The sequence below is a fragment of the Vespa crabro genome, chromosome 4 (assembly GCF_910589235.1).
Source record: "Vespa crabro chromosome 4, iyVesCrab1.2, whole genome shotgun sequence".
Classification (NCBI taxonomy): Eukaryota; Metazoa; Arthropoda; class Insecta; order Hymenoptera; family Vespidae; genus Vespa; species Vespa crabro.
Genome location: NC_060958.1, coordinates 10,082,112 through 10,101,936, shown reverse-complemented (window position 1 = coordinate 10,101,936; position 19,825 = coordinate 10,082,112). Strand labels below are relative to the sequence as shown.

At 34.4% G+C, this 19,825-nt stretch overlaps 1 protein-coding gene and 1 long non-coding RNA gene across 7 annotated transcripts in view; one reads left to right on the top strand and one right to left on the bottom strand.

Annotated features, from left to right (window-relative positions):
• Positions 1 to 19,825, top strand: part of LOC124423619 (leishmanolysin-like peptidase) — a 257,493-nt gene that overhangs the window by 153,138 nt on the left and 84,530 nt on the right. The window contains exon 1 of one of the 6 annotated variants that reach the window (XM_046961554.1): positions 15,655 to 15,765. The exons of the other annotated variants lie outside the window; for them this stretch is intronic. The gene's annotated coding sequence lies outside the window, so the exon portion shown is untranslated. Of the gene's footprint in view, positions 1 to 15,654; positions 15,766 to 19,825 lie in introns of those variants that run through there. 6 annotated transcript variants of the gene reach the window in all.
• Positions 13,905 to 14,878, bottom strand: LOC124423626. The gene is made up of 3 exons (XR_006942124.1): positions 14,612 to 14,878; positions 14,077 to 14,320; positions 13,905 to 14,014 (listed from the first exon to the last, which is right to left on the bottom strand). It is a non-coding gene; the product is annotated as an uncharacterized LOC124423626 (long non-coding RNA).

The window sequence follows — 19,825 nt, the reverse complement described above, 5'->3', positions numbered from 1 at the left end:
GGTTATTTATTATCATACGAAATAAGGTTCGTTAGACGCTCATTGTTCAAGATGAACGAAACGCGATTAAGAATCCGTCGTAGCTCTATGCATATTTATGTGTTCTAAATATTCTACGAATGTACAGTTTTTTTTTTCTTTCTTTTTTTTTTTTTCTTTTTTTTCTTTTTTTTTTTTTTTTTTTTTAATGTTCTAAACCTGGCTTAAAAAATTCGCATGAAATTGGCTTTTGTACGGCGAACAATTTACGACGTTTCCTTTAAGTACCTAAACCCTTTGGAATATCTAAATATTTTTTACTCTTAAATCGGTATAATTACATCGTGTAAAAAGTAATTACATTTCGCATTTATTTAAAGATATCCGATACGAACAATATGGACGTATCTTTAATCAATTAAACTTCATTCCTTTCCTTTTCCTTTTTCTTTTTTTTTTTTCTACTTTCTTCAATCGTTAATCCGAACAATTAATCCTATCGAATCTCAAATCACATGCAATCGTACACGATTAATTAACTTGTACAGTTGATTGTTAATAAAAAAAGCGTATACATATATTTTCATGTTAGTAAATCGAATCTCAGTTACGCGTACAATTTTCTCTACGTCATAAAGAATCTTTATCTTTTCATCCCCTTTAATTTGTGAATTTTAATTATTTTGAGGGAAGGTAATAAGAGAATCAAATGTACGCGTTATTCGGGAAAGTATTTAATCCAAGATAGATTAGTACGGTTTGTTAGTAAGATTTTTCTTTTTATTCTTTTATTTCTTGTTTTCTCTCTCTTTCTTTTTTTTTCTTTTCTTTTTCTTTTTGTTTTTATTTTATTTTGCTTTATTGTTTTAAGGGGAAATAAAAAACACCTAACATTAGAAACATAATTACTTCCTCCCATTCTCCCTCCTTTCCCTTCCATGGAATACGAATGCAACGAGAAAAAGTGAGAGAAAGATCGTATTGTATTATTTAATATTTCTTCAAAATGTACCATTCCCTTTTATTTTCTCTTTTATATATATTATTTAAATCCGTCATTTTACTTCGTTTCTGACGTCTCTCTGAAAGAATTAAAAAATTTCGTAGGATGTATAATAAACTCCAATAATAAAATTTCATTATAGATACTTAAGGAAATTTTGTAGTTTTTAATAAGAAAAATAGAAAAAAAAATTTTTTTTCCTCCAACGCGTAAAAATAAAGATAGAAATGTATTCGTGAATGAACGACCAGCGATGATTACGATCGTATTAGGTGAAAATGATCGTGTTGATGATATCTCGTTATCACCCATCCTTTAATCTATATATCGAACTTTTTCTCACCTTGCGAGATATTCCCGTTGATTGAGTTGTTTTAATGATAGCATTATCGAAGCGATCAACGAAGGAAGGTCGCCCTGGTGGTTCGCTTATTGCTCTCTCTCTCTCTCTCTCTCTCTCTCTCTCTCTCTCTCTCTCTCTTACGCACAAAACCCCGAAGGTCCAATTAGCGCAACGAAGGCTATTAGTAGCTCGCGCTAATGACAGAAGCGTGGGATGGAGGTACCATTTTCGGATTCAAATCCGGTTGTACCGCTTCAGGGAAAATGTGGAAGAGGTAGGAGGTTAACAGAAGAGTCCCATGTTGAGAAGGGTGAAGGGAAAATGAAGGCATCCAAGAAATTAAGCTTCACCGATGGATCGGCCATCGCTCGTATGCCACAAAGCCAAAAGCACGATTACTCGGCTCTCTCTCTCTCTCTCTTTCTCCCTCTCCCTCTCCCTCTCCCTCTTCCTCTCTCTCCCTCTGTCTCTCTCTTTCTCTCTTTCATTCAATGGTTCTTACTCTAACAACGAGACCGTACGTTCAGTTCGTCTATCGGGAAACGCGTCTATCTCTAATTAATAGTCTCGGTAACTGCCACGACCATTTTCGAAGTTTACCACGCGGATGTGGGGCCACGAGCGCAATTAGAACGAAAAGTACGAGCCTGGAATGATCCGTGACACGTAATTAAGGGAGGAAGGTGAGCTCTCTGTCTGTTCGTCTGTCTGTCTCTTTCTCTCTTTCTTTTTGGCACGGATTCAATATTCTCTCTCTCTCTCTTTCTCTCTCTCTCTCTCTTTTTCTGTGTGTTTGGATTTTCCTTCTCCGTTTTGTGTTAAAGAGTTGCCAGTGAAAGTAGCTGTCTCGATTTCGAATCGAATCGATCCAGTCGGCCAAATTAATAGCTTCCCTTGCACCCTCTCTCCTCACGATTTTGTCCTTTTTAACTTTGTATTTTTTTAATATCTTTTTATTTATTTATTTATTTATTTTCTTTTTTATTTATTATTTTTGAACAAAACATATTTACATGAAACTTTATGAAATTTTATCGTCCAATCATACGTTATCGTATTTATCTATCTATCTATCTGTCTATATATATATATAAATATATATATATATATATATTCTATTTTTTAATATTATTGTTATTTTTATTATTATTGTTATTATTCTTTCGACATTCTCTCTTACGCGTTCCAAAGTTTTCATTAATATTTCGTTCAGGTTATTTATTTGTCAGTCGACGTTTCATTCGACGTAAACATAGTATTGGCAATACGAACGTGGGAAATATTTTGTTTTTTATTTTCCTTTTTTATCTTTTTTTCTTTTTTTCCTTTCTTGTTTTAATTCCCCTTCCTTTTATTTTCCATAGCGTGACGCACGGTGATTCGTCGTTAAATTTGATGCTTTATATTAAATACGCGGGATCATATAACGTGCCTTGCTCGCTTCTAATAATCGTCACACGAGCGAGATTGCGCTGTGCTCGGCATTCGATTAGATCGCGATCGATTGAAGGAAATTTAAGGGATTTATTATACTCCAGCGTTACGATAACGGAGTTTCGTATTAAATATATTTATCTTTCTTTTTTCTTCTTCTTTATCTTTATTTTCTTCATGGGCGAAATAATTCGTATCGTGACTTTTGACAATTCGCAATCGTGCGAATGCGTTAACAAATATTCGAAGGTGAACGATCGATCGATCTTCCGTCAACACAATGTTCGTATAATTTATGGGAAAGGTGGATAATGCTGTTAATTAAAGGGATAAATCGCAGAATGGTTTATTGCGGCCGGGACAGATATTAAAATGCAAATTCTCGTTGAATTCGAGGAACAAGAATATCGTGGTTACGCGGTGCGTTACGTGTATTCGTATGTACGTGATTATGTGATAGTGTTTGTTGATGGTATCCTGGGCCCTGCAATTCTCGCGATCCCGGATATTTTTATTGTGAAATAAATCAGAGACATTATTGTCTTCTCGAAGCGACCAGCACCGACTCGGTGTGTAAGCCAGCTGCGGAAGTACGGAATAATATAATACATAAAAAATGCTTTCCCTAGTAATTAATATAGTCCCTGAATCGCATTCTCACGATGCACGCACGAAAGTATAGTATTGTTTTTTCTTCTTTTTTTCTTTCCTTCTCTCGCCCATTTCTTTTCCTTTTTCTTTTTCTTTTTTTTTTTTTCTCTTGCCCCTTTTTCCATTTTGCATTTGCTTTTATTTTTCATTTCACTTTCTGCGTACGTACGCGAGCCCAGGCGCCATTGAACGTAAAACACCGGAATTATAGTTGGGCTCGAAAAATCTCTCATTAAATCCTGTTTAATTTAGTATATATGTACAGGCAGCTAGAGTTCATTGTGAAATTATAATATGGCACTATGTTTGTCGTACCATGTATAATAATATAACCGAAAGAAGAAGGAGAAATAGAGAAAGGGTATCCTTTATACGTTGTATCGTTTAAAACAAAAACGAACGAAATGAAAGGAAAAAATGGAAGGAAGAAAAAAAAGGAGTAGATCGATCGAAGGAAATAAAAGGAAAAGAAAAAGAAGAAAGAGCTCGCGGCATTTAAACGAGAGATCGGTCGTCGTTTATATCCAGATCGTTTCAGGACACGTGACGCTCGCCAATTTTACGCTGGAAAGGTTTTGTTTTTTTTTTTTTTTCCTTTGTTTTCTCTTTTCATTTTCTATTTTTCCTCTTTTTTTCTTTCTTCCTATTTTTTCTTTTTTACTTTTTTTTCTTCTTCAAATCGGGCCAACGTTCGACATACGAGAAGAGAGAAATACTTCGGGGTCCGTTTTCTTTTTTTTTTTTTGTTTCGCAGCGTCACGATATTACGTGAGACGACTATGTTAGATATAATGGCGTCTAGTTTGATGGTTGTGTTGCAGGTCGAAAAGGGATTGCTTGGGGTTGGCAGGTTGTAGGTGTGTCGGTCCATTACCGACAAACGAGGTATCCTGGCCGATATGAATGCGACGATAAGAGCGAAATGTGGAGCAGAAGCTTTATTGTTCGTCTCAAACGCCACCAATAAAGCACGCCGTCGCAACAATGCCGTTTCGAGGCAACCGTCTGTATCAACCCACCCTTACACCTTCTCCCACTCTTTTTCTCCCTCCTTCTCTCTCTCTCTCTCTCTCTCTCTCTCTCTCTCTCTCTCTCTCCCTCTCTATCTCTTTTTCTTTCTGTAGTCACTTTCTGCTTCGTGTAAACGAGAACGAAATACCACAGCTGCGAGAAACCACTTTGCCACTGCAGCGGTTGCTCTCTTATTTCCTTTTTCTTCTTTCAATTTTCCACGACTATCCTTGTCTCTCTGAAACGTAAAATCTAAATTTCTGCAACTTTGCTATAAGTGCATTCTATATATCAGGAGTGTTATGGAATATTGGCTTACTTCCATATCGTGCCATAGATAATTATACGATTCAAATATTAATTGTCCGACATTATTAAGAAAGAAGAAGAAGAAGAAGAAGAAGAAAAGAGAAGAATAAAAGAAAATCAGAAACACCTTGGAAGACAATTGCAACGGGACGGATTAAAAAAGAAGAATAGCAGCATTTTTCTTTTTTCCTTCTCTTTTCTTCTTCTTTTCTTTTTTTCTTTTTGTTTTTTTTTTCTTCTTCTTCATCTTTTTGTTTTTTTTTTTCTTTTTTCTTTTTTTTTACTTTGGTCTAACGAAACGAAAGCGTTCCAGATGCGCGCGAATCTTTTTTTCAGAAGTAAAGCCCGTTTCCTTTACGCTTGTCTATTCTTTAACTGTTCTCTCACTCCGTCGCGTCTTGAAGAAACGTTTGGCATTGTCTTCACGAGGATTTCTTTTCTTTATTTATTTTCTTCCTTCCTTCCTTCCTTCCTTCCTTCCTTCCTTCCTTCCTTCCTTTCTTTCATTCTTTCTTTCTTTCATTCTTTCTTTTTGCACCCACATGGTTTTTCTTTGCGAGTCTAATTCTCGCTTTGACATTTTTCTCAGGACAGTGGTGGTGTCGTCGTAGGTGCTTACAAAAGGCTAAGAAGAAAAATATACGAAAAAGATATAAGCACAACAGAAAGAAGAAAAGGTGGAGAGAAAGAGAAAAAGATAGAAGGGAATAAAGAAACGCGTGTGGAAAAGGATCCTATGTGATGATACACTTCGGCTCCGTTGCACCTGAATTTCTTTATTCTCATTCTCTCTCTCTCTCTCTTTCTCTCTTTCTTTCTCTTTCTCTTTCTCTTCTTAACAAGCCAGACGTGAACAAAACGACCGTGTTATCTTACCGTCCGTATCTTTCTCTGAATATCACAACATGCTTGCTATGAAACATTCGTAGGTCCTTAAGAAGAGAGAGCGAGAGAAGGAGAGAGAGAGAGAGAGAGAGAGAGAGAGAGAGAGAGAAGAGATATATAAAAAAAAAAGAAAAAAAAAGAAAAAAAAAAAGAAAAAAAAAGCTGGGATTTAATCTTTCGCATCCTTCTTCCCGGAAGAGACTCGTGAATACTTTCGCGGTCCAGATACATTCCGTATCTTTCCTTTCCGTGCCTTCTTCTTCCTTGTATATCCGACGATGAAGGAGTATTAAGAAATGCTAGCTTGTCCCTTTGGATGCTTTAAAATATTTTAGCTTACGCTCCGTGGCATTTCTTCCTGTCCATTCGAGATTCACTTTCTCTCTCTCTCTCTCTCTCTCTCTCTCTCCCCCTCTCTCCCTCTCTCTCTATCTATCTATCTTTCTTTCCCTTACTTTCTTGCTCTCTCGTTATGGCTCTCAAGCGTAGCCGGCGCAGCTAGGATGCAAATGATGCACTCTCTAGAATTAAAGTTCCATGCCGTGTATACCTGTAGTCGATGCGACGATACGGAAGAGACGACATCCTACTTCTTTGCTTTACCACCGTAAACAGAACCTCTTTTCCTCTTCTTCATTTTCCTTCCGCTTTCATCCTTCTTCTTCTTCTTCTTCTTCTTCCTTTTTCCCCTTCTCCTTTCTCCTTCCCCCCCCTCTTTCCTTCCTCTTTTTTCCTTATTTTCCTCTTTCCCCCCTTTCTTCTTCCTCCTCCTCCTCCTTCTTCCTTTTTTTTTTTCTTCTTCTTCTTCTTCTTCCGCTCTCGTTTATTATCATTCCCTTTATCTCCGCTCTCCAAGCTTTCTATTACGAAGCATCGCTTTCCCGTTGACATTTTCAGGGCAAGAAAAATCGGAAATCTTGAAAATTATACGGCTGTTGAAAGCAGACATCGCGATAAAAAGAAAGAAAGAAAGAAAGAAAGAAAGAAAGAAAGAAGGAAAAAAGTAATTGCCAGATGAAGATTATATCAAAAGAAGAAGAAAAAAAAAAAAAAAGAAAATACAGAAAAATGTAGGTACGCCAGATAAGGATTATCAATTAGCTGTGAATAATTATAAATGCGAACGAACATTTATCTCCATCGTATATCTATCTAATTTATTTGTTTTATATATATATATATATATATATATATATATATATATATATATAAATATATATATATATATATATATATATATATATATATATATATATAAATATATATATATATATATCATCTTTTCAATTTATCAATAGATAAATTTATTTCTTTTCTTTTTCTTTTACTTATTTTTTTTTTTTTTTTTTTTTTTAATACATTTCTTGCATTCAAGCAAACACGTTAAGGCGTGCACTTTCACCTCTTATTATATCGTTCCCAATTACGGTAATTATTTTTTTTTTCTCTTTTTTTTTTCTCTTTTTTTTTTTTTTTTTCGTTAAAATTTATGTCGTACACGGTCAAAACATCTCGGCCGTTCGTACGTTAGTTTATTCACGAATCCCGAATGCTCGACCTCGGTCCTCCATTATGCAGTACCTTCGTTTGTCCATGTTCACGTTGGATGCTTTCAAGCTGTATTTTACGTTGCGCTTAAAACACCATCTAGCTATATTTCCAACGTGTTTACTCCTCTTACTGTTTCTCCTAATGTCTGATTATATTTAAACCACCGACATGACGAAATTAGTCCGGTTTAATTGTACTGTAAAATCCCAAATCATTTTAATCATACCTATATATATATATATATATATATATGTATTAAAAAATCAAAGAATCGTTAAAGTCTGCGTTAAATGATTTACTAAGTCGAAAAGAAAATCTAAAATATTCTTTAGGTAAATTAGAAGGATATTCCTAAGACTAGACATTGAATATCCCTGTTTCGGTCGTATATCGGACTCAACGGACAACAGTGATCGCTCCTAAACGTCTCCGGAAATCCGTTGATCGTGATAGATTTGCGTATAGCCTCCATAAAGTTTCGGTATAGTGCGAGGTTTATGAGACATCCTAGGTTTCCCGTGCATCGAACAGAGAGAGGGAGAGAGAGAGAGAGAGAGTATCCCACATCGGTTGCATCGCTTTCCAACTATCCATGGTTATAAATCACTAGCGGATGCCTGATTCATGGGACGGCTCATGTGCCCGTGGATTTTCATCGGACGTCGATCGTAAAACGTCTTCGAAGGCGAACCGCTGTACTTCGTCGGTTTTTCTTTCTCAAACGATCGGTAATAACTGCCACATCCTATTCTCCTTTATCATCTATAAATTTGAACGTTCGTTGATTCCGTTCAAAATATATTTCTTTTCTTTTAGTAACGAAATAAACCTGGCGAAGAGAACCCATCGAGAATCCTGTTCGATTTATTATCTACGATGTTTATTATGTTTCTGTTTTTTATATATATATATATATATATATATATATAAAGAAGATAAAAATAAAATATAATGACTGCAAGAAAGTCCAACGAGTGTATATTCAATTGCATTATGACAGTTTAAAATGCAAATTAATTATTTTCTTCTTTCGCAATAATAATGACGATAACGAGTTCCTCGTTAAATTTAAATTAATATTCGATAAGCCGGACTTTTATCGGTTACATACGGAATTTTCGTCGTTATCGGCGAATGATGAAAGTTTTCGCGGTATCGAACATTCGTCTTTTACGGCGTGATAAAAAAAAGAAACGGGAAATCGCATCGTTTACGTTTATTGCTCCATCGTGCTCCATCGTACTTCTTCTCACCCTTGTGCATGGCAAACACGCGAGAAAGAAAATAAAAGGTCTTTTTAGAGTATTATTCCGTTCCTTTGCGAGTCTTCGTGAACGAGAGCCTCCATTTTCTAGGCCGCTAAAGGAGAACACGTTTCACACTATTCCACTTGATTATACTTCATCGATAAGAAAAGATCGGAAAATGAACGATCTTAAGGAATACGCTGACAAATAATATTACGGAATTTTCTTTTTTTTTCTTTTTTGTTTTTTTTTTTTTTCCTTTTTTTTTTTTCCTTGTTTAATATTTTGCCTCGTTCCCTTTTATCAATTGGGTATTAATACGATAAGAAAAATATACGATTTCATTTAATAGATATTTACAAACATTTCTGATATTTATATTAAGTATATATATATATATATATATATATATATATATATATATATATATATATACTTAATTCGTATCGTATGAAAGTACAATAGAATGAATTAAATATAGGTTCAGATTGACATGAAAGGGCGATTAATAAGTGATCCATTTTACTTTCACAAAATCTTCTTAAAGTTTTCACAAAAAGCATAAGTAGTCCTTTGATCACGTTTATACATTTCATTCCGTGAAGTAAGCTCTACTTATCAGACATCTTTTTCTATCTTTCTGTCTGTCAGGTATATTCTTTTTTTACTTTTCTTTTTACAAGATCAATGACATGATTGAAATGAAACGGAGCAAGAACAGAAAAGGAAATAGTATTTCTAAGGTTCTAAGTTTTTCATTTAACGATGCTCATGTTTCTTTATAAATCCTCGTGTCTATTTTAAAGAGTAAACTCTTTTACAAAATATCGTAGAGATGAGATTGTTATTTTCTACTCCTCCTCCCCCTCCCCCCATTCTCTCTCTCTCTCTCTCTCTCTCTCTCCCTCCCCCTTTCTCTCTCACTCTTTCTTTCTTTTTTCAACATTGAATTATTTTTCAGTAACTAGACTCAAGTAGTATAAATTGAAAAAATCGATCTCTTGCAAGTCTTACATAATTACTTAGTTTCATCTCTCTCTCTCTCTCTCTCTCTCTCTCTCTCTCTCTCTCTCTCTCTCTCTCTCTCTCTTATTTTCTATACAGTAAAAGACTTTGTAAAATGAAGTAAAGTCTTTACTAAGTGGAATTGAAGTCATCTCATCTGATCTCTGCTCTCCTTCTATTTATTCATCAGCCAATGCTCCTCCTCTCACATTCAACATACATGTCCTTGAAAGAGTAATAAATTAACTAGTATCCCCTTTTTTTCTCTCTCTCTCTCTCTCTCTCTCTCTCTCTCTCTTTCGTTGCATCTGTAATATCTTACTTAAGGATCTCTCATTACGTGACACGTAACACGCGTTTCAAATGCACATAGACGTGCACATGCGAAAAAAATATATAAATATCAATGAAGATTCAACTTTTTTCTTTCTTTTTTATTTATTAATTTATTTTTGGTTTTCTTTTTCTTTCTTTCTTTTTTTCCACTTTTTTTTTGTTTTTTCTTTTTGTAATTCTTATTTCGTACCGTTCTTTTAAACGTTTTTGAAGTGTCACGTAGAGTGATTCATCGTAGAAATCTTATCGAAAAATGATAATAAATAGTTGCTTATTTTCGATTCATGTGAGAAAAAAAAATGAAAAAAAAAAAAAAAAAAAAAAAAGTTGACTAAAGCGGCGCGATAACGTTTGTTGTGTCGGGACGAGTCAGGAAATTCGTAAAAAAAGAAAAAAAAAAAAAAAAAAGAAGAAGAGAAAAAAGCAGTCCTCGCGTGCTAAGCACGTTACATACATAAATGCATAGAAGTCGAATCATTGAGTGGCAAACGATAGTTGAATCATATTCAAATCAATTCAAGTCAATCGTTGAATTCAGGAACGAATTAACATAGATCGTGCACCGATATTTTACATCCTTCCTTTGGCTTTTCGCTCGAATAATCTTATATTATTTGAAGATTGTGAATATACTCATCTACCGATTACGTCTATATATTACGTCCATGTGATTATGTTCTTTGATTCGCTTTGTTGAACGAACTAATAGCATTTTACATTTTCGACATGAATGATAACGCGATCGTGGCATAACACTCGAGAGATTAAAATGAAAGTACATATGGTCTATTGAAATTCAATCATAAACAAAAATAGCGTATAGAAACGAGGTCATCAAAGAAAGTGACAGAGAGAGATAGATAGAGAAAGAGAGAGAGAGAGAGAGAGAGAGAGAGAAACCTGGCAAATGGAATTTCTCGAACAGATGATCACTCGGAAGACGATGCTAGCTTTTGTCGCTGACGTGAAATCATTACAATGGGGTTGAATGGACTGATGCGCACAATGGACGTACCTTCCGGGTCTATTGTTCGACAAGGATCATATTCATAAAGCGATAACAAGCCGTCGTGTTGGCTATGTTCTCTCAGTGGATTAGTGAATGATTCGCGAATGGGAATTTCGCACGTACAAAAGAGATAGAGTAAGATACACAGAACGTACGATAATTAATGTTTATGTATTTCGTTAAAATATTGTTAGGTGAGACACATCTGTTGTTATTAACAGAAAAAAACAAAAAAAAAAAAAAAAAAACAAAAGAAAAGAAGGAAAAAAAAAAAGAGAAAAAAGAACTGGGAACCTATGGCATACATTTTAATATTTCATTTCATTTCACAGTGACATTTGTTTTATGCATTTTTATTACTTTTAAATAGAAGTTACGTTATATGAAATGATACAGATATGTTGATTTGATTCTTGATAATGCTGCATCTAATATATTTGTATATGTAAATATGTATATATATATGTGTGTATATATATATATATATATATATATATATATATATATATATATACATGGATATATAAAAATACAATGAACGATCGAGTGTCATCGAGAAAATGGAATCGGACTGGATTACATTTGAAAATTGTCGAAAATGACCAACGCTCTCTCGGATCGTACTCGATGAATATTCTGTCGATCTCTTTGGGTGATGTTAACGCTCACGGCGATGACAATCATCGTTTTGCGAATTACGGACGTGTCATTATCGCCGTTTCACGGCGATATCGACGTCAATGCGTGGGGACGCGCGCGTTATCGTCATCCGTGTTAACGTAAACAATGCTGCTGTTGCTGCTGCTGTTGCTGCTGCTGTTGCTGCTGCTGGTGCTGGTGCTGTTGGTGCTGGTGCTGTTGGTGCTGTTGGTGCTGTTGGTTCTGTTATATCGAAGAGACGAAGCGAGTGAAAGAGGAGACTAGAGTGAAACAGAAAACGAGAGAGAGAGAGAGAGAGAGAGAGAGAGTGGGAGAAGAAGAGAGAGAGAGAGAAGATAGGATTATAGAGGGTGTAAAGAGGATAGAAAGGGGAGTGAACGCTCGTAATTCGCTCGATTGTACGAGCAAATGATGCCATGATACATCAGCACAAATTGATTCGGCTACTACGACTAGGAGCACACGTCGAACGCAACCCGCTTTTGTGATAGCAACGAATAAACGCACGCACGTCCGCGTTTCGTCGATCAATTAATCTGTGCATCACTAGCTCTAGTTAGTTCCTTCTCTCTCTCTCTCTCTCTCTCTCTCTCTCTCTCTCTCTCTCTCTCTCTCTCTGTATCTATCTATCTATCTATCTCTCTTTCGTTTCGACTTTGATTATATTCATCTTACCGACACTTTTTTTTCCTCTCATACGACAAATTATTAAATAAGAGATTAGATTATTCCTGTGGATTGTAGTGTAGTGATAAAAAAAGAAAGAAAGAAAAAAAAATCATTTCTTTTCTTTTTTTTTTTTTTTTTTTTTTTTTTTTCTTTTTTGTAAAATACAAACAATAGTTCATTCATCTTTTGTTCTTATCGTTTGATTGATTTTTCGAAACTTGGATTATTTCGTAAAGTCCCTTACCTATTAAAAGGTATACATAATATTCATTTATTTTAATGATTATCTATGTTGATCTATACACACACACACACACACATACAGAGAGATACTTTTAACATGTAACGAAGCATATACCGTGTTAATTCACTCTTTCACTCTTTTCATTTTCACGTTTGTCATTAGGTTAAGAGATCGAGGAGAGACATCAAAGGCATTCTTAACGGTTGCTATCATTTTATCCGTCATCGTTAGCTGTATTTATCCTTTGTACGTAGTAGTTCATAAAAAAAAAAAAGAAAAAAGAAAAAAGAAAAAAAAAAGAAAAACATCACAGAAGCAGGTGCGACCGTTGTGCGATTCAATTTCATGTCCGTGATACGTGATGTGTTCGAGTATAGGAAGCTTTATAGTAGAGGACTAATTGGGTGGCGTCGCGTATGTTCCTACCTATCTCTTTTCTTTTCTCTCTCTCTCTCTCTCATTGTCCTTTTTCATATTTCTCTTTCTCTCTCTTTATTTTTTTTTTTTTTTTTTTTTTTATTTCACTAACCATTTCAGCCGTTTCTTTTTGATTATATTCGTGAGAACATTTCGTAGTCGTCGGTATTGCTCGATCGATCTTTTGTTTTGCTTACATATAAATATACTGCGAGATCAATAAATTCAACGTTAAATAAAAACAACGCTAAATTAATTTCATGACTTTGCCTTTAACGGAGATGTTATGTTTTACGTACGTACTAAGTTACATGTAATATTCGTTGATGTCGCATTAATTAATATCGATTAATATATATTGAAAGTGAAAGAGAAAGATGGAAAAATAATCGAGTCTTTTTCTCTCTTGTTTTGTTTTCTTTTATTTCTTGTTTATATTTTTTTCTTTATTCTCTTTTTTTTTTTTCTTTCTTCTTTTTTTTGCAATTAAATACACCATTACCAAATGACATTTATCAGTAAATATTTTTATCCGAATCAAACGACATAATGGCTACATCAAAGCGCTTTTGCAATAATGTTGTTTACGGGAAAATCGTTTTGCCTTTACATCGATGAACAAAGATAAACGCGAATGATAAACGTAATGATGTAATGAGAGTGGGAATCTCGTAACATTTCGGAATATTGAAATATCTTTCTCTCTCTCCCCCTCTTTCCTACTGTTTATCTGGATAAGTATATAAGTGGGTCAAACGAAACGTGAGACTACACCTTTTAGAGCAGGATGCAGATGGTTCGACTTACTTCCACGATTACTACTACTACTACTACTTCTACTACTACTACTACTACTACTACTACTACTACTACACTGTACGATCAATGATAATAATTTCAGTCATATTTTCGACAAATAGCTATTTGAGTTATCGATAGAGATTGTCGGCCACTAAATAACAATAACTGTATCTCGATAGGAAATACAATCACAATTTTAATCTAATTATTATTTTTCATTTCATCTGGCTTTTCTTATTATTTATTTTTTATTTTTCATTTTTTCTTTTTTTTTTTTTTTTTTTTTTTTTTATTTCATTTTATTTTATTTTATTTTCATATTACTTTAAGCGTCATTTCTCTATGCATTTCTGTATATATTTATATATGTATGTATATGGATGTCTTCACTTTTCTCTATATTTCACGTATGCGAACGTAAACACATAAGAGAATCCATGAGAAACTGGATCGCATCGACCTTGATCAAAGATTCATACGTTGATATTAATATAAAAGTGGCATAGATACATAGATACGTACATAGACGTAGTTCACGTAGAATACTACTTCGGTAACCAGCGACTTCTCTTTCCTGGATGGCCTTTGAATAATAGAAAAAGGAAATTCGGCACTTGGAAGTTTCCCAGCGTTCCAAATTCTCAGCTCGACGTCGAACTTCCGACGGGAGAAATTTTGAATATTGCACGAGCACTGGAAAGCCATGGAAAATGCGCGACATGGTAATCCAAAAGAATACTAGAGTTTTCTGATAGAAAGCAGACACCTATTGGAAACGTTTTATGAAAAATTCATTTTCCTTTTATATCACGTTCTTTTTTTTCTTTCTTTTCTTTTTTCTTTCTTTTTTTTTTTTTTTTTTCTTTTCGTTTTAAAATACATTTAGATTAAAAGAATATTTACGGGAGAGAATTTCATCGTATTCGATGTGAGTATATTTCTTAAGGAGAGAAGAAACAAAGAGAAAGAAAGAGCGACAGAGAGAGAGAGAGAGAGAGAGAAAGAAAGAATAAGAGAGAGACCAAAGGGAGAGAATAATAATAGATAATAATTTTACCTCGTTTATTCGTGGAAGATCAACGACAAAATTTATAGGTCCTTTGCGTCGTTGCGCGATTGTCGCGGGACATACGGGTTTAACCGAGATAATAAAATCAAAGTGAAAAATATGATTTTCGGCGTTGAAACGACGAGCGTTCGCAACGCGCCGTAAAAAAGTACCATGTATCGCTCTACAGGACAAGCAATTAACGTCGACGTGAATTCGATGACGGTATTTTTTTTTCAACTACTATCTTCCCCTCTCTCACACACAAACACACACATACACATACATACTGTCTCATTCTCTCTTCCCTCACATTTTTTGCAAGCGATCACGGAACGTCGAGCATGGACGTAACCCAACATCACGTCGATCAATTAACTCGCGACAAGCACGACCTCGTTTATCACTTCGAAAGTCGTTTTCACGATTTCCAAAAGCGAATTTCGCGTTCATTTCTACGTACGATTTTGTACAAAACGAATTGAAATATATATACATACATATATATATATATATATATATATATATATATATATATATATAAAATGAAAAAAAAATAAAATTAATAACTCAGTGACGAGACATCGTCGTTCCCTTCCTCGTCGTATAAATTTTTTTCTACGATTTTGCATTTGTCTCTATCTCTTTCTAATCCTCTCTTACTCCCTCCTTTCCCTTTCTCTCTCTCCCTCTCTCTCTCATATACACGGAAATTTTCATCGACCACGAAATCCCGTTGAACGGGAGCGCCAGTCCGACGCGTGTTTTAGATGACACCTGTTGGTTATCTCGTCCAACCCCGTAGACCGTACGTGCTTGGTAATATTTTCCTTTTTGTTTTCCTTTTCTTTGAAACGAGCTCACGTGTTGACCCATACTTTTGATCTTGACACATTTACGTTTTCAAGGATACAACGTAGTACTCGTTAAGAAAGAAAACATAGCCGTTTATGTTATCGGCTCGAGTAACGTAAACATTTTCTGAAGGGGACGTCGGTAAATAAACAATTGATTTATTCTTGGCTTAAGTGAATATATATTCTCCTTCAGTCGTACGTGAGATCTCGTAGCAACTGGTCGATATCAAAACAAGTTCTGGATCTTTTCGAAGGAAACATACGCATACTTTATATATATATATACATACATATATACGTATAAACGTAAGTACATATACATTTTATATAAAATGTATCTACTGTATTATATCACTCGTTATGTCGGATTTGATCTTTCGAACAAAAATACGTATTTCAGAGAATGAATAACATCTTCGTCGTATGGTTCTCATTATCAATTAAGAGAAATGACTCTTTCCCTTCCCTCCCTCTCCCCCTCCCCCTACCCCTCTACGCACTCCCCGTGCATTTTATTATTAAAAGAAAAAAAGAAAGAAATCATTAGAGCTCAAAAGAATCTACGGCGTTAAATAATCGTCATCTAATACAATTTTATTGAAACGGATAAATAATGGAATGTGTCATCATTTGCAAGACGCCGATGTTTCTTAAAATAAACAAAATGCGTGTCATGATACTCGATTGTAAATAATGATAGACGATCATTTCTTAAAGAAAATGAGAAAGGATAGTTGAGCCTCTTTAACTGCGTAGCTTTGAAAATATCTTAAAGCAGCGATTTATCTTTCCACCAGACACTAATCCTTACTCTTGTAAGAAGAAGAGCTCTTTTCAAGAAGAGCGAACGTTTTACCCTATCTATCTCGTCAGTTTTGTTTTCGTGCAACATTGCTTACGTTTATCACAGCCCTCTCTCCGACATTATTAATAATATCATTAATCGTACGTACAATTAATAATTATCGTAGGACGTGGCACAACACGTTAAGGAGATACGACGTAAAACTAGAACGTGAAAAATTAATAGGCGAGAAAAAAAATTTAATATTTTTCCTTATTTTTTTAACCCCTTATTTTTATCTTTTTTATTTATTATCTTTTTTTTTTTTTAATTTTTTAATTTTTTTATCTCTTTTATTATATTTTTTTTTCTTTTTTTTTTACCTTACCTTTTTTCTTCACGTTATGCGCGATCCTTTGGGGATATTAAATTTCTGGGTCGTCCATTGTTTCGTCCTTTAATTAAAGAATTTCTTTTAACGTCGCAAAACGATAAGGCATTTTTAATCTTTCCCTTGTATTAATAATCATTATTATTTTTTTCTTCTTTTTCTTCTTTTTCTTTTTCTTTTTTTTTTTTTTTTTTTTTTTTATCACAGAAAAATACTGATCTTTATTCTTTTTTACATTTCATGTCACGACTTATACCATTCGTATTTTATTCTCGTCCAAATGTGGATGCATTAAGAAAGGGTAATACGAAGCACGCTTATGTGAAAGAATACGTTTCTTTTTGTTTTTTCTTTTTCTTTTTGTATTATTTTCATTTATTTATTTATTCATTTTTTTATTTTTTTTTATTTTTTTTTTCTTTTTTTTTTGTGTTTTTATTTCCAATTGACAGAACGATATAGGGATATACGAAATTTCTACAGTTATATCTAAATACCAAATGTCGATTATCTTTTATTTCATAAAGTCACGCCTCGGAGATGAAAACATTTAAATACTATGCATAAATTTCTTTTATCAATTTTAATCGACCGTATTGAGCTGAACAGAGCAAAGGACGTCTCTAACGGTATTGTTATACGTATGTAGAGTATACTATATAGTAGATGCAAGCACCGTAGAAAACGAGAGAGGTACCTGTTGCGCTCTCTCCTCATGCGTACGTCATTCTACGAACGCATTACGTAGTGCATAACTTGTTCGAGAACTAGGCATATACGAGAATATCGAGAAGACTATGTCTTTGTATGTACGTGCGTGTGTGTGTATGTGTGTGTATGCACGTCCTTGAGTATCCACTTCGAAGAAAGGTTCTTCATCTGTCGTCTTGGTAACCATGACATTTTATTTTTTTTCTCCCTCCCCTCCTCTCCCCTCCCGCCCTACCCCCTCCAATTCTTTTTCTCGAGTTTGAGTAATCGGAAAAACAAGACATTTTTCCCAACGAGAATTGTTTTGACACGATTACATAATCCATCTGCGATCTTTTAGACTGAATAGAAAGATTCATTCTTATAGATCGTTCTTATTCGAATGTATTCGTACAAGCGATAATTTTGAATAGTCCGTATTAAAATCTGTAGAAAAGATAGCGTCGGACGAACGAAAAGAGAAAAGATAAGGAAAAAGGATTACGATCTTTTTTTTTTTTTTTTTTTTTTTGTTTTTCTTTTTTTCTTTTTTTTTAATCAAATGCAACGAGAAAAAGAAGAATGGAAGGAATTATATTATCTAACGAGACAAAATAAAAAACGATGATATAAAAATATTATATTATTGTTGTAGATAAACTAATAAAGAGGGTGAGAAGGGTGAGGAGGTACAAATGAAAGAATGAAAGAGAGAAAGAGATGGATGAACGATGAGAAAGTTGTGGTAGAAGCAACGAGGTGCTTGCTGACTGTTGGAGAAGGCATCTGGATGGATTTAAACGGATCTAAAAGTTACGAGGAAATCACACGCTTCATAGAACGAGAAGAGAGAGACAGACAGACAGACAGAGAGAGAGAGAGAGAGAGAGAGAGAGAGAGAGAGAGAGAGAGAGAGAGAGAGAGACAGACAGACAGACAGACTGGGTTCGTTATTCGTCTCGTCTCCGAGCAGCCTCCGGGGAAGCCTCAGTTATCCCTTAATCCGAGATCAACTCCGGAAGCTTTAATCTCGCGATTAGACTCTCGTCCTTTGATTTCTTAGCGACCCCCCCGACACTTACCGCGCTTCCAAGTCACCTTTCTAAATCGACTTTCGATCCTTTTTTGATGTTTCGAGTTATACGTATGTATTCTTTTTTTTTTTCCTTTTTATCTCCTCTTCTTCTTCTTCTTCTTCTTCTTCTTCTTTTTTACTTCTTCGTTTTTCATTCGAATCGTCAAATTTAAGATACGATAAAATTGTAATATAATATATAACATTAGACGTTAATTTTTAAATGCATCAGTTTTATTCACGATCACTATGTTCATATTATGTCCTTTCTAACTAGCATAATCATAGTGATATGTGTATGTATTACAACGATGCATTCTTACTAGTAAATTTCGCTCAGTCACGACACAAAGAGGAATTGCATTAACAGCTAGAACGCGATTCAATCGGATTAGTCTCTTGTCTGGTATAGTCGGCTATCACGCAGGAAGGTTTAACAGGATTTATCGGTACAATTGATATCTCGTTGAATGGCGCCTTCATCAGTCTCTTTTGCGTAAATTCGTTCAGGCATAATTTTGTCATTTCTTTCCTTCTTTCGAAAAGAAGATATTTTTTATTTTATGTCACATCAATAAAATCGATTTTTAATTTATTGGAGAGGAAAAAAAAAGGAAAGAAGAAGAAGAAGAAAATAAATAAATGAAGAAAGATGATATTGAAATGATCTACTAAAAAAAAAAAAAAAAAAAAAAGAAAAGAAAGAAGAAGAACAGAAAATCTATCGTTAAAGATAATCAATATAAAATTCAATTTTATCGATGGGAAACGATCATTGATAAGATATCTCAAAGTTCTTCTTTGGATTTCATTCCGAAGGATCAAACGTCGTCCGTTCGTGATCATTCCCTTGTAGTAGTAATTCTGGTACGATGATACTTCAGTAACAAAAGCAAATCCGTTTAACTAAGCTTTGACGCTAGCTCATTGTTACGACGTGGAATCGTAGTATCAACGAGATTCACGATCATGAGGGCTGCTCGCAGATGTACAAAGGCCGCTCTGTTCCCAGGCACGCGATGCTAGTTTCACCGTTTGCGTTCGTTGTCTTCTCTGTTTGCCATCCTTTGCTGGGTTCACGATCCACGCCTATGGACGATTCGTGCATCTAATGCTCACCTATATTGCTATGTGCATATTCACAGTGAGCAAGCTCGAGCTCGCACGATGCATCGAAATCTACATGACTCTCTCTCTCTCTCTCTCTATCTATCTATCTATCTATCTATCTCTATTGTAACCTCTATACGTGCCATCAATTCGAAACTATTCTCTATATTGAATAATCGTTATGATTTAATACATTTCGTATATATGTATTAATATGCACAAATCATCATATATATTATATTTAATTTGATAATTTTAATGCAGATAGAGTTTTCATTAAGATTACAAATCTAGTAATTAAGATAAAATTTAATTT